Raw genomic sequence first — 16,024 nt, 5'->3', positions numbered from 1 at the left:
CTGAGAGGGCACTCTTTAGTGAAGTCACTCTTGCTCTCGGAGGGAAACTGATACACTGGTCCCTCAAAGAAATCTGGCCCAAGAGACCACTCCAATGGGAGTTTCCTTCGTCCTCCCCCTTTCCTCTCCCACTCCCGAAACCCTTTCCTCTAGATGACCTCTCTAGACATTCCTACTCCAATGAAATCGAATACTAGTTTGGTTTTCCTTTTGGTTAGCTAATGCATCCTAGAACACATACTATATAGGCGGAGGCAGGTTTGCTAGCCGTTGTATTGTGCTATACTAAAAAGCCTACATCGTAGGACACTGGAGAGCCTAAATTCCATGACTAGAAAAGCCTATTCGATTTCAGACTTCAATCACTATTTTAAAGACACTTGAAAAGTCTATTCGACTGGTGATATGACAAATCACTGTAAAGGCTATTTCCCCTAGATTCCATGACTAAAAAGCCCATTCGATTTCGGACTTCAAACACTATTTTGAACCATAAAAACTGATGCCGTTGATTAATATGTACTTTAAGCAGAAAATTTCACCATAATTTCCCCTATTTTTTTATGGCATCCATACACAAATATGAGATGAATATTTAACCTCAATACAACATGTACAAACATACAAATATATGCCACATTCATCTGAAACCATATACATGAGCATATTAATAGTCCATATAATCCATAATTATAGTCCATAGTAGTTCATATTCGATAATAATAGTCTATATAGTCCAATAGTTCATAATAAAAGTCCATAATACTATATAATAGCATCTACCATAAACCCTCACTATCGTCTAGTCTTACCCTTACCCTTGTGACCAAGTGCGTCGGTGCCTGGAGTGTAAGGGTTAGGTGGACGGCGTCGCCTAATGCCTGAAGGCTATGTAGGCTGAGTCGAAGGAGCGTCCTAGAGCTGATACGGGCCAAGCTGCTCGTTCCTCTAGGTCCACCTCATCGTCAGTCCTTGTCCTCGTCCTCGTACGCAATGCCTATGGACCCTGTAGGTGCTTGGCTAGACGAACCTAAGCCTCCTCTACCTAGGAAGGAACATGCACGTCTTGTGTCGTGGCTTGTCCTACAACCACAACGAGCAGCCGCAACGACGTAGCTGACGTGATAGTCTCTGTTATATAAAATAATGTTAATTGAAAGAATTTAAACAGTATTAATAATATATTTCAAAGAATATTTTGAATCTTACAGTCTAGGAAGCTACGCGTGTCGTCGTCCCTGACTCTCGGACGAAAGCAGCTCAATGTCTTCAACCGAGCATTTGAGGGTATTGCCCTACAACGAAGTTCACAGTAAGATTATGGTGGACATTGAAAAATGAGGACGCTACTAATCTAGTACAGGAGTACTAGTTAATTCCTGATCAGTTTCCTCAACTCCATCTGTTGTACTGAATTATAAGGATGCTACGACTCGAATGTGCCACTAACTAAAATAGAGACCTCAAACATAGAATGTATTGGTATGCAACTTAACATAGAAAAATAAGGCAATTGACTTACCACTTTGTCCAAGATTTGTCCTGCCTCCACCTGCCTTCCTACACGAGTAGTTTGGTCATACGCCGTGTCTTCATCGTCGGAGGACTTGATGTTGGCGTAGTCATCTTCTATCCATTGTAGCCACAGGCTACAACGTGTCACATGTTGGTACCAAGCTTGGTAGTGCCTGTACTCACGGTTCATATGCGGCTCGTTGTTCTCGTCCACGTTGTCGTGCAACAGCTCCCATTGTTCAATGTAGTACTGGTGGTGCTTCTCCCAATCAAAAATCTTCCTGTTCTTTTGACGATCCAACCTGCACATCACGTAAGATGTTAGTTTCTGGCATGTATGAAATTGATGCTGTAAAACGATGGTGCCTAAGCTATATGACGCGACTATTTGATGTAAGATTCTTAAGAAAGGTATAGAGTGATTGAAGAAATCATACATAACAGTATCATCATATGTAAGCTTCACTATGGAAAATGTAACCATGTGGGTTCCAAAGAAAGAAGAGAAAATAGATCACGACATGGGTTGAACCCATAGTCCTATAACTTGCCATAATGATGAGAACATGAAATGCTCATACACGCACATTCATCTCAATCCATGTACATGTCACCATATTAAAAGTGCACGTATGTCATCATTACTTCATCTTATACAGGAATTAATGGAAATGGACCATCATGAGACAATTGAAATAGCAAAACACTTACTTGTGTAAGTCAACGCCAGTCGAGAATGGCGCCATTGGCCAAAGCTGTCTCACTCCAAATTAGCATGCAACTCTATCTGGTAGGTGGAACTCGACAGCAAATAAACATATTAGAGGGCACCTTATCCTGTAGAAGTCATCGTCGCACCCACACATGTTGCTCAACTGAAAAGGAAGTGCCTCCACTCCATCATATGGCTCCCACGACACCTGCAACAAGATGTTAGATGCTATACTAAACCATTTCAAACCAGCATGAGAAATAAAATTTACTTACACTAGACGCCGTGAGCGTGTCTTCCGAGCCCTTACAACCAACTTACTAAATGAAGGCTTCTCATTGAATAACACAGGCACGCTTTGCATCTCAACAAACTCAACATATCCATAGCGATCTCTTTCCACGGTGCCTCCATGATATATGCTTACTAGGTTGTCCATCTAGTAGTTCAAACAAAAATTGAAATATAGTTCAGTTTAGTCCAAAGTAGCTGCTATATAGTACCTCTCTAATAGATACTAACCAACTACACCCTAAATAACTATGTCACTAGCTATCTAACTATATTTATCTCACTAACTAAATCAACTAGCTATCTAATAACTATATCTATGTATCTATGTCACTAGCTATCTAACTATATTTAGTCTAAATATATCTATCTCACTAACTAAATCAACTACCTACATCATCAAATTTACTAGAAACTACCAAATAATCAAAGTAGCACTATAATTCAAGCTAACTAAGTACCTACATTGCATTTTCAAAAATTTTACTTGTCCAAGTCAATGCAACGATGCGACGCGGACGCCAGGACCGGAGCAAGACGGGGACGCGGAGGACGGGATCCACGGCGAGGTCACGGCGCACTGGGAGCAAGGGCCGTGTCGCGGCCGGGGTCGCCAGAGGGAGCGCCTATGCGCACAGCGGACGCGGCGAGCCGGGACGAGGCGGCGCGGGCCGGGAGGGGCGGCGCGCGGCGGGCGCGGGACGGCGGGCGCTCCGCGAGGCGAGGCGGCGCGGGCGGCCGACACGGCAGGGGCCGGCGCAGGCGTGGGCGCGGGCTGGGGCCGCGGACGGCTGGGGCTACGCGCGGCGGCGGGAGCGGCGGTGCGGTAGTGCTGGCGACGCCTTGGCTCGGGAGCGGTAGAGATAGAGGAAGAGAAAAAGGAAGGGAGGGCCCATACGTAAGACAGGGCTTGACGCCAATAACCACGGCGACAAGCTCGGCGCCAAGATCTACGGCGCCAAGCTCGGCGTCAAGATCTACGGCGTCAAGGTGCCTGCCAAGTCACCGCCACGTCTGCGTCGTGTCCAAGACCTAGGCGCCAAAATCTATGGCGCCGAGACGTGTAAGCTCGGCGCCACCAACGATGACGCCGAGCTAAGGGTCCAGATTTTGAAAACATACCTCTAAAGGTATATTTGTGAAAAAAAATTCAAGCAGGGGCCATGGCCCCCCTTACACGTAAGGATGGCAATGGGGATATACCCATCGGGTATAGCCGGAACGTTCTCTTCCCGCTAAGGAGAATTTATCCCGTCCCCATCCCCGTTAACTGTCTCGGGTATAGATTGTTGCCCATCCCCGTACCCGTCGGGCATCGGTCGGGTAACAGATACCCGACGGGTACTGCATACCCGATAAACAAGGACACTTAGGGTTGCAGCTTTGCAATCGGAGACGTTTCTTCTTCACCCGGGTATAAGTGTCGGAGTCTCGGAGATGCCGAGGAGAAGGAGTGAGGTTGCGAGGAGGACGAGCAAAGGTGGCAGAGAGACCGAACTGAGGAAGCGAGGGGCATGAGCGCTCGTGAGGCAGGCGTGCTTGTGCTGCTGGCGGAGATGGTGAGGAAAAATTGAACTAGGGTTCCTAGAACACACAAACTATATATATGATTGTTCAGATTTGGGCCAAAATATCTATGTTGAGTTTCTTTGGGCCTAATACTCGCATGACAGCTCAAATAGTCGGGTTCTCCAACGGGTAACGGGGACGGGTAAACAGGGAACGTTCCCGTACCCGCTATACCCGTCGGGGATAGATTCTTGCCCATTTAGATGCCCACGAGTAAAGATATAATCCCATCCCTGTCCCCTAATGGATCAAATACCCGTCGGGTATCGGGTATCGGGGCCATTGCCATCTTTACTTACACGTCAAAAATATTTGGAACCCTGCCATTGCAAGCCCTCTTCAAAGCACATATACAACACATAGTACAGATCATGGTTCTGCACTTTAGCAGGTCTCCAGCTTTCTTCCGCAGGTCTCCACTCTCCCGCATTCAAAGCCTAGGGGACAGCATTAAGGTCTCGACGAGTCAACCAGCTTGTTCGCTGGGTGGGTTGAGTTAGAGCTCAGCCGAAGTAGTTTTTCTTTTATAATAAATCAGTATCAGTCAAGCTTATCAATCTAGAAACTAACCAACGAACAGGCTTAAATAAACCGTTACCCATTCCTGATACTGAAGGATGGAATTAGCGCATGCGTGGCGTCGGCCGGAGTGACAACTTGAGGTTAATAAAACACCGTGCAGCAGCGGGAGGGTGCTCACTGCTCAGGCACGGTACACTTCTGACCCAGCTGCATGCACCATCAAGCAACATGCCGATGCAGGGGACTGTGCCGATCCATGAAGTCGCAGTGTTTGCACGCCGCCCCCGCCCCCGCCCCCTAAGTTAAAGTTCCTGGTTCCGCCGCTGACGCAGTTCGATTACTTCCGCTGCTAGATAACGAAACATGTGTTTGGTTCAGGCCGGTCCGTTAAAGGGTACCGCGTAATTGGATATCGCTCAGTTCATTGCTGATACCGCGCCTCCCTGACGTTTATCTTATTACGCCGCCGCAGTCTCTCCGCTCGAAGCCTATACCTCTCGCCCCAAATCCCTTTACTGCGTTCAACAAAACTAACCAGGGAATCAATGATCCCCACGCTGGTCCCCACATCACCTGTTTCGATCTAAAGCTACAGTAAAAAATTTTTGTAATAATAAAGTATACCATATTATATGTTAATTATGTAGATCTACTCATGTGGAGTTCAATAAAATCCATTTTATGATTTTTCTATGATTTACTATGATTTTTTTTTAAAAAAAATCAGCTAAAATAAATAAAAAAGAAAAAAAGACAAAACCACCTTTAAAAACAGCTTATTACCCAATTTTAGAGTTCAGAGGAAAAACAAACTTTCGCAAAAGTTGAGGGAGTTAATATGACTTTTTTCTATAATAACTAAGAAACAATTTGCCCAAGTAAAACTGATGTGCCATGACTATATGATTAAGCACGGTGTTCTAAAATCACTCGCTCTTTATGCCCATGTTGGATCTGAGGTGTTTCTCCCAGCTGATTCAACCTGTAAAATCCCTAATGAAATTCTTGCCTGCAAAAAAGCAAAGCAAGCATGATGCATGGCATGAATGCGCCAGCCCAATCAGAGTTCTGGTTAATTCCTTAACGAATTAGGAGCACGTCAGGACATCGCAAGTAACAAAATCTTTTTTCCCTCATCATTCACTCTCCAGTCCAGGTCAAATAATCCGCAAAGCGAAAAAAAACTTGTATCATGTTCAACCATTTCTAAGTTCTTAAGTAAGCCGACCCGGTATTAGAGGTCATCAAGCCCGTTTAGCTGCCAGACGACCTTACACGAAAACTGTCGTCCTGTCCTTTTACCTCCGGAACTAAATCCTGCTAGAACGCTAGTCCACCTTTTTGTTGCCTTGGGAACTATCATCATCTTGCTCTTCTTCTGCACCGCCTTCCTCTGCCTCAACTTTTGACTCGTCAAACTCCAGCAGCTGCATTTGTAAGAAATGTGGTCAGAACTCAGAAGGTCCTGCATTTCTGATACATATTTTATAACAGGCCTACTTTTGTGGGAAACAAAAAGGATAAAACTTTGCAAAGCGCCCCCCCCCCCCCACCCCCACACAAAAAAAAGATGGCACGAAAATGGAACAAACGACCAGGAGATGGAACTACAGATCGCCATCAACATTCTTGAGTTCAATCATCAACAAATGTAATAGTAATAGTTAATACCAACTCAGCATAAGGACAAGTTCTTCATGACTAACAGTAGTACTGATAGAGTGATAAGTAGGTACCCAAATGTACAAATGAAAGGGCCATACGGTGCCTGAGTAAGTCAGATACTCCAAGTGAAGCAATCAGATTGCAAAACAAGAGTTATTTGTATTCTTTAAAAGACACTAGTTTTACACCCAATACTAAATTGTAGTAACTGTTCTAAGAAGATTATTTTTGCCATGAGATCCTTTTCTTGCATGCGCAACGCTAGTTTTTAAGATGTGACATTGTTTTGTAGTAACAGCTAAGAGACAAGCATCAACCAAGCAGAAAAGTCAGGAACACAATTAGGCGCATCCAAAGAAGCATATTTACTGTGTCTAACAGTTCATCTTTTATTTAACTTTTATGCTACTCAAAGTTCAAGGCAAAGGATGAGTTAAGAGGCTAGACAAAACTTTTTCTTTGGAATGGTAGCTGCAGTAAGTATTCAGAATCTGACCTGTTTCACTTCTCCATACCACAGACTGGGAACAGCGACGAAACCGATCACACCAGGAACGAGGTATAGTAGAGCAGGCTGCAATAAACCCCAAAAATAATCATAGTACTTAATATTAGAGGGATGACAGAAACAAGGGGAATCAAGACAATATAACCTGAGTAACAGAACTCACCTGTGCAGCTTGAAACCAGTTCATTACTATGATGGTCACCAGTCATACCCACAGCGTATCCCAAAAATGCACTGTTGAAGTAACGGTTCTTGATACCTCTTGAGACATCAAAGCGCAAGGCAAGTGCAACAAATATACCTGGAAGCAAAAGTACAAATACATATTATGTGCTTAATGACTTGGAAACTGCCTAAATTCATATTCAAATATCACCTTTTTTGTATGCAACTTGAATCAATTGAAATTATAGTTTCTGTTGATACATATTGTGTGGTTCTCCAGGGGCCAGGAATGGACACAAATATTGGTTGTATTGGCTAACCTAAGGCTGCATGCAACGAGATGGTCCTAAAAGTATATCTGAGCATGGACCTAGCAATATGGTGCAGAGCATGATCTCAATCCAGCAGGACCAATTCGTCGCAACATTGATTCTCTATCAAGTGCTACAAAGAATACATAGATACCAAAAGTAACCCATATCATAAATCTAAAATTCTGAATCAATCCCCATGAATCAACAAAAGCAAGAGCTCCATTGATACAGCATATCAGTAAATGCCACTTATAGACATTCTAACAATGTTCCAATATATAACAGTTTGGTACAGATAATCTAATCATGTAGAACAAAGTTGGCACTTGACACTCCTACAGAGGCTGATATTACCGTTCAATAAGGGAGGAAAATCTGCATCACTGCAAAGCAGAATATAACATAGCACAAGGAAATAAATTTTTATTACTAACCAGGTATTACAATGTCACCAAGGCCAAGCATGGAGAATGGCCGTGCAGCGTCTGCAGTTGGAAACAGAAGCTGTACATAACCAAGCAAAGCCAGATCAGCTGAAGCATCAAGATGAGAAAATGGAACTAACTGACAATGGTATTAACAAAGACCAAGTTCAGTAGGAAAGAGCACCGACCTTTATCGGAGCATCAAAAGATTTAGCCACACTGACCATAACCGGAGTGAAGAACACCCAGAAAATGTCATACACAAAAAGTCCACCCTGGAAATGGAAAAGGAAAAATGCATTTACATATGAATAAATGAACAGAGAATGTTTCAATGGCACTCAAAATGCAAGGGCCCAGCCCCAATTACTTCAGAACTATTAATCTATTATACACCAGGCAAAGGTTCCATATTTTAATATTCATACATAATATGATCACCAATTCAAAGCTTGCTAAGAAAAACTATTTTTTCCAAAGTTTAATAAATATATGACAAAGTGCATGCTAAAAAAACCAAAGCATCGAATTAAATTAAATTTACCAACATGGTGACACAGCTAGGACAAATATTGCAGTCAAACAAATGTTTTGGTCAATACAGGGGAAGAACCAACAGATAGCATGATCTGAATTTTGATTATAAAGTACAATTATTTAAGTGTTAGAAAATATATTGAACTCTCATGAAGATAGGAGCACAATACAATTTGACAAGAATAAGAAATTGTACACATTTAAATCCACATACAGACAACATGCGATACTTTTAGCTTCCTATAGTGCATAGGAGATAGCTCCTTTCATAGCCAAATAAAGTAAAGATATGTTAAGACCAGATGATCCATAATAAATCATAGATATATAAAATGTTACAGTAGGTGATTATGATAGTGCAGAGATAATAAAATAAGGACAGGTTTGTGACTGAAATAATGAGGATGTGTTCTTAGAAGTTATAACAGAAAATAGAACATATAGTGTTCAGGCCAAATCAAGCAAACATTGGGAAAACCCTTACCAAGAGAATGGCTCCAGTTTTAAATGATCCCAATGACAGCATCTCAATCCCCTGCGAAATTGAAGTGTTAAGGTTCTGGTAAAATAAAAACCGGTGCGTAAAACAAATCAAATGATTTTAGCTTTTATTCCATAATCTTTAGTAATGTATATTAATGTTAAACCATGCAAACAAACCTGAATACAGAAAGCCAATCCCAGAACATTGTTTGCAAGCCAATGCTTCTTTGACGCATACCACAAGCAAAAGAAAAATCCAGGTATTGAAGCAACAATCTGGGACTTTGTGAACTCCACCGAGAGTGCTGAATTAAGAAATTCATGGGCTTAAACCATCTTCAAGAATAAAGATTATAAAGGGAGGCTACTGGCATAGTTAAATCCAATACCACTTGTCCTTGTTCTGAATTAAGAGTCTAAGACTCATAAGAAATCAAATATCAAATGCAAAGGTTGTATTAACAGTTAACACCATGGCAGCCATTGTAATTGAAATCTTGTAATAAGTCTATTTCTGAGGGAGAAATGGAAGCTTCTATATCCATAAAAATGCTGTAAACAAAGAATATACATCCATGCTAGTATGTGGAGTTTCTAATGTCACAAAAATGGAAGATTCCATATCCACATGGAGAAATATCATTTTGTTCACAGCTTTTTTCTTTTATAACTATTCATAGCAGGGTTGAAAGAGTCAATGGTGAAAAAGCTTGAGTTCATTCAGTACACAAAATAATATATCAACTCTTGGTCACCAGCCACCAAATTTTTTAAATGTGCAGAAGTACTTAAAATACAATCAAATAGTGCTCTAAAATAGCACTGAAAACATAGGTGTAGTAATATTTCAAGATCTGCATAACTAGATCAACAAGACTAAGCACCAAAGAAAGGGAGTCAGGATCATACAGTGGATAAATGGAGCCCAGCGGATAAGTGGAGCCCGCCAGACGATGAGATTATCATTCCACTCTTTTGGAAGAAAACGTTTTATAGAAGGAAGCAGTGTTGCACTGCATAAGAAGGGCCTCATAAGTACAGCACATAAACACTTAACATGTCTGCAAAAGTTGTTCCAAGAAAAAATGGACTTACGCGAGAGCAACAATGCCTAGAATGAAAAAGTAGGCAGTGAGCACAGCGTTGACCAAGTCTTTTGAGAGAAACTTGAATAGAAGGAACAGTGATAAAAGCATAGCACTTCCAACTAAGGGGAACCGCATAGCATGCTCCTTGGACATGGTCTCCTGCATAATAACAATTGCAAAAACAAATCAGTTGGTTGGATGACTTACAAGTCACAGTAACAGCCAGCAGATACATAAACACATATTACTTACAGAGGGTGGAGTTGGCTTGACAGAACGGTAGCAACCCACATAGACAGTAAGGCATGCTGTCAATACCACATTCACATTTGGGTTTACAGTTGACCACAAGTGGCGCCAAGCTCAGACCTGCATATTGTAAAATACATATGCTGCTGAGGTCAGCACACGCTCTTTATATCAAAGGGAAAGGAAGAATGTAAGGAGCACTGTAAAGGCAGTGATGGCTCAACTGCACAATTAACGTACCGGCAAGAGCCAAATTGGCAGCTCGTTCATGCGTCCTCATTGTTAGGAAACAATCTGGGAGACTAGCAAGGTGCCCTTTGTTGGAATATCAAAGTGAACCTGCGAAGATGATGATGCACAAGAGGTGTTATCATTCGGCGACATACAAATAATGAGTTAGCAGAGCAAGTTCTGATCTGAAGCAGCTAGTGTTTAAGTTTTTGATCGAACAATCAGTAATGCTAACAGTGGAGGAAACATCTAACAGTAGAACAGATGTAATTTTATCCAATTTGTTTTACATTTAGAGTCCACAATCCAGAAGCTGAGTGTTTTGTTCAGAAGTACTGTAAGGTCAAAGAATGCTTCAGTTATTCGCACTACCGGATGAAACTGAGCAAGAATCATCGTATTGCTGCGTACCTACTCTTTTGTAGGAGCACAAGTCATTCGATTGTGCTACCAGATCTACAGACAGCAAGGTAAAACAAAAGGCAAAAAAAAAAATGATGGATGGATCATATACAGGAGCTAGCCGTCGCTTCAATGGCAGATCTCACTCTACCGGATGCAACTCTACAAAAGAAAAGAGGAAACATACAACTCTACATAGCAGAGGGAACACCAAGATGCAACCCGACGAGATCTGACTCTACCGGATCTGTGGGAGAAGAAAGGTGAAATCGAAACCGTAGACTAAAAAAAAGTGAAGCATCAGAGCAGTGGAGATGGAAGGAAGAGGAGGGGGAGGGAGAGGCTCACCGGAGCGGATTCTACCAGGTCTGCCGGAGTGCAGTGGATGGCTGGGTGAGGACGACGATGTCGCGGATGCGGCGGGGGCGACGACGAGGAGGCGTCCGGAGCGGCGACGAGGAGGAGGAGGAGGCCGGAGAGGCGACGACGACGAGGCGGCCAGAGCGGCGCCGATCGAATTGGCACCGGCGAGGCGGGGTGCGCAGCGCGCTCGCACGCGAGAGGCAGAGCTCGGTCTCTCCACAGCTCCGGTGGGGATTTCTTTTGCCTTTTTTTTTAGCAAAGGGATTTTCTTTTGCCTGCGTATATTTACTTTTTTTTTATGAGGGGAGCCTGCGTATTCACCTACGTTGGTCCGTCACCCACTGACCCACGTCAATACTCGAGCAGCCAAATGCATATTCGGGCCGAAAGCGGGAGCTCACTCCGATTGGGCTTTGTTCCACGTCACACGTGGTTTAAGGGCCGATCCGCGCCAATACCCGAGCAGCCAAACAAGGTCTAACACTGTAACCTAGCCCATTTATACATAGTGGGTTGAACAATCCAACCCGAATATTCCGAGTGGCAACCCACATCCACATCGGCCGCATCGGGTGGGTATCGGCGCATCACAGCTCATCCTCCCGCTCCTTTGCAACCAGATCCCCGCCGCCGTCGTCCCCCCTGCTCCTTCGCAAAAGGCACGTTTGGTTGCCTTCCCAGTCTAGCCAGGTCCGTTCTCAGGAACCAGGCCATCGGCAGCCAGGCTGAGAGCATGCAAGTGATGTGTTTGTTTGGTTGCTAGGATCCATGCATACAGTCTGCACCGAGCAAGTGATTGGTTGCCTAGATGCTTGCATCTCCCCTCTCTATCGCGTGCACCCCACGTGCTCCCACCCGCACTGCTCCAGCCGGGCTCTGGGGAAACGCTGGATTTTCCCGCATCACGGGTGCCTGGCTAGAGGGTGGCTTTTGCACCACTGGAGCCTGCCCCGATCCCTGGCGCAAGTATCCAAACAGGCAGCCACTACATCTGGAGAGACTGGTTCACCGATATATAGGGAACCAAACACGCCCAAAATAGCAGGTTGCAATAAAGACTGTTCCCCTCTGTCTCCGTGTCCTCGCCCTTCGATCTGTCACCCGCCACACCGAGGCCTCCTCTTCGTCGGCTGCTCCTTGACCCCATGAAGGCAACGCTCGGTGGTGGCCCTCTATCAGGGTGGACACATCCGCGCCCATGGCCAACCGCGGTGCTACAGCCGGCAAGCTCACTATCACGGAGACCTTCTCTAGCCTTGGGGAGCAAGGTAAGGTGTGTGCCGCGTGCGCTTGAGCCCTCACGGCGTCCCTGCTGCTGAACACCCATGGTGAGCGGCGCACGTGAAAGCCCTAGTTTGATTTTGGATAATTGATAAAACCTATGCACTAACCTTTGTCATGAGTTGTGAGATGAGTTAGGTTGGTGCAATCCAAGTGAGGAGCATGGTGGCACTCAAGAGACGGTGATGATCACATGAAATGATAAGATGACCACATGTGATGATGATCAAGGGCTCAACATGGAAAAAAAGAAAGAGAAAAACAAAACCCTATGGAGATCAAGGCAAAGGTATAAATATGGGTTTTGTTTCGGTAATCAAGATACTATAGAGAGTGTGATCACATTTAGGGTAGATGGTTGTACTATTAAGAGGGGTTCTTAAATAGACAATTTGGTCATCTAGTGACACTAGGTGTTGGACTTCATGCATTGCATTTAGGCCTAGTGCACTTCGAAGAGTAAGCAAAAATATTTAATAAAAATGTTTTTGAGAAATGCTAACTTGGCTCTAACATGTTTTGAGAAAACACTTTGAGAGTTAGCATCACTTGCGGGGAGTAGCTCGAGTTGACGTGGATTGAATCGTGCAAAAGTTTGCAACTCCGTGAGCTAGTAGAGGTGCCTGGGTGGCACTGCCACCCCTTGTCTGGTGGCACCGCTCTCACCTGGGCTCCATAGAGAAGGGTCGAGAGTGGACGGTTTGGGGTGGTCACCGGACACGCTGGTGTACACCGCCTCGGGTGCGGCGGTGCACCGCCTGGTCACCACCACTGGGTGTCTAGTGCCACCGCCGTTTTTCTCTAGAGATGGGCGCAAGCGAGGGAGGTCACCGCCAGGGTGATGGCGGTGCACTGCTCTATTTTTCTAGAGAGGGCCGGTTTCGGGGACTTGGCTAGGACGGTCACCGCCACCCCTAGGGCGGTGCCACCGCCATGCCATGTTCAATGACCAACAACTAGTTTTCTACTAGCCATTGGAAAGTGACTGTTGGGGCACCGCCACTCTAAGGTGGTGTGCCACCGCCGTGTCTGGTGCCCCCACGTAGATAGCTCCAAGGGGTATAATGACTCTTTTTGCTTGTGTAGCTATAAATAGAGGGTGTGGCTGGCCTTGGCCACTCTCTTGGCACCTCATACACTTGTGCACACCCTTTGGAAGCTGAGCAACACACTTCACTCACTTGTTCACTTGATTTCATCATTTTGAGTGAGATTAGAGAGCCTCTAGTGTATTGCATTGAGTTGCATTATCTTGTGGCACTAGTTGGGTGATTTGAGCTAGTTGTGAGCTTTTTACTCTTGGTGTTTGCTGACACCTAGATGGCTCGGTGATTCGAGGATCGTTGAGCGGAGTTGGTGATTGTCTCCGGCCTCGATCGGTTGCTTGTGAGGGATCTTGTGCCTTCCTCGGCGAAGCACCAAAGGCAACTCTAGTAAATTACTCGTGTCATTGAGCTACCTCCCTTGTGGGTAGGTTCTTGCGGTATCTAATTGTGTGGATGAGGTTCATGCAACACCTCTTAGCCGCTGAACCACCAAGTGTTGGTTGACACAACAGGGACTAGAGTGCCAGCAAGCACGTGAACCTTGGGAGAAAAATCGCTTGTCTCTTGCCATTAGCATTCTCCCGGTGATTGTATTGGTGATCATATTGTGATTGGTTTATCCCTCTACATGGCGTTATAAACATCCCACTCTTTTCTTTACTTACTTGCAAAGTAGTTGTAACAAGGTCTTTAGTGTAACTAGTTTTGAGAGCTTGTTTGCTTGCTAGTTTAGTATCATCTAGTGAGCTCTTTAGTGTAGACTTGTTGAGAGCTCTTAGTGAGTAGTGACATAGCCATTGTTTGTGCCTAGTGATCATAGCAACTAGAATTGTTGGATAGGTGGCTTACAACCCTTGTAGAGCTAGAGCAAAATTATATTTCGCCATTTAGTGTACTAACCTCTTACTCTAGTGTATTTATTGAAATTTTTATAGGCTATTCACCCTCCTCTAGCCATTTAGGAACCTTTAAGTGGTATCAGGAGCTATGGTCACCATTTGTTTCAAGGCTTAACAACATTCGGTGCAAAATATGACTCAAATTGTGTTCAATCATGTTGGAGGTAAACCACCTGTTCTTTGATGGCACATCTTTTGATTATTGGAAGAGAAAGATAAGATATACCTTGGTTCAATCAATGACAAGGTGTGGGATGTGGTAGAGAATGAGTTTGTGATCATTGACCCTACCAATCTCACTGACAATGACAAGATCAACAAGCAATGCAATATAATGGCACTCAACACAATATACAATGGCATCGATTCAAAGGTGTTTGAGTAAATCAAAGATCTTGAGAAGGCACTTGAAGTTTGGGTGAGACTAAAAGAAACATATGAGGGCACTTCAACGGTAAAAAGTGCCAAGCTCTACATGCTCAAAGACAAGCTATCAAACTTCAAGATGAAGGATGATGAGTCCATTCCGGAGATGTTCTATAGGCTACAAGTCATCATCAATGATCTTAAGAGTTTGGGTGAGAAGGTGAAGGATGATGACTTTTCTCACAAGTTCTTGATGTGTTTGCCAAAGAGATTCAAGACATTGAGAACTATCATCTTTAGAGGTCGGATTAAAGAATGTCACTCCAAATGAGGTGCTTGGTGATGTGATGACCGAGGACCAATACAATAGTGATGGTGAAGAGCTTATGAAGGAGGAAGATAAGGAGGAAGATAAGAAGAAGAGTGTGGCATTCAAGGCCAGCACTTCATCCTCCAAGAACAAGAGCAAGACCAAGGCTAAGAAGGAAGAATCAAATGACGAAGAATGCTCTCGCGATGATAGTGATGATGAAGCACTAGCTCTCTTTGTGTGCAAGTTTGGCAAGATGAAGAAGAAGAAAGGCTATGGTGCAAGGAAGAGAAGAGATCACTTCAAGAACATGGAGTATGTGAGGTTGTGCTACAAGTGGAAGAGCCTCGATCATGTAGTAGCGGATTATCCCTATAATAATGACAATAAGGATAATTAGAAGAAGAACAAGAAAGAGAAGAAGGAGAAGAAAGAGAAGAAGATGACCTTCAAGAAGAAGAAGAAGGGTGGATCCTATGTTGTCATATGGAATAGTGATGCTACCACCTGATAAGTACCGATATGAATTGGCACGGGGATGGCCCGATCTTCACGACAGTAGGTCAAAGAATCAAAGATAACTTGCTATGAACAACGGGGGTAACTAGCTTTATACCGGTCCAAGGTTTCATGTGACCAAGCTGACGGGGAGAGAGGCACCGAAAACCACGAAAGACTTTGACTCGATCTCCGAACGACCATAGAACCACAATCCGGAACTAATCCACACAAAATGGTGCAGCCATACTAGAAACCAGTAGAGCATGAACTAGGGGAACCTAGAGGGATCACTTCACAAGTCCAAGAAGAACAAGGAAGAACAAAGGTTGAGTAAGGCACTCGGTAGCTCGGCTACAATATCATGTAGTTTATCAATTCATCAAAAGGTCCCTAATAGCTTATAGGCAGGGGATATTTATTCTAGGAACAGCCCTCCTAGTTAGGTGTGAAAACAAAGTGGAGTTTCTGAAACATAGGCAATTGTGAAAGGTCCCCTCGAGATGGATTCCCGAAGTGGTCTCACTGTGACTATTGGCCTCCAGAGCAATGTCCCACTAATCTAGCCATAACTCTTTATTGGGA

At 44.1% G+C, this 16,024-nt stretch overlaps 1 pseudogene; it reads right to left on the bottom strand.

Moving 5' to 3' along the window:
* Positions 1-5,643: 5,643 nt before the first annotated feature.
* On the bottom strand, positions 5,644-11,302 carry LOC136538118 (signal peptide peptidase 2-like; annotated as a pseudogene).
* Between the last annotated feature and the right edge of the window lie 4,722 nt (positions 11,303-16,024).

This window comes from Miscanthus floridulus, chromosome 2, assembly GCF_019320115.1.
Source record: "Miscanthus floridulus cultivar M001 chromosome 2, ASM1932011v1, whole genome shotgun sequence".
Classification (NCBI taxonomy): Eukaryota; Viridiplantae; Streptophyta; class Magnoliopsida; order Poales; family Poaceae; genus Miscanthus; species Miscanthus floridulus.
This window is presented reverse-complemented; position numbering and strand designations above follow the sequence as displayed.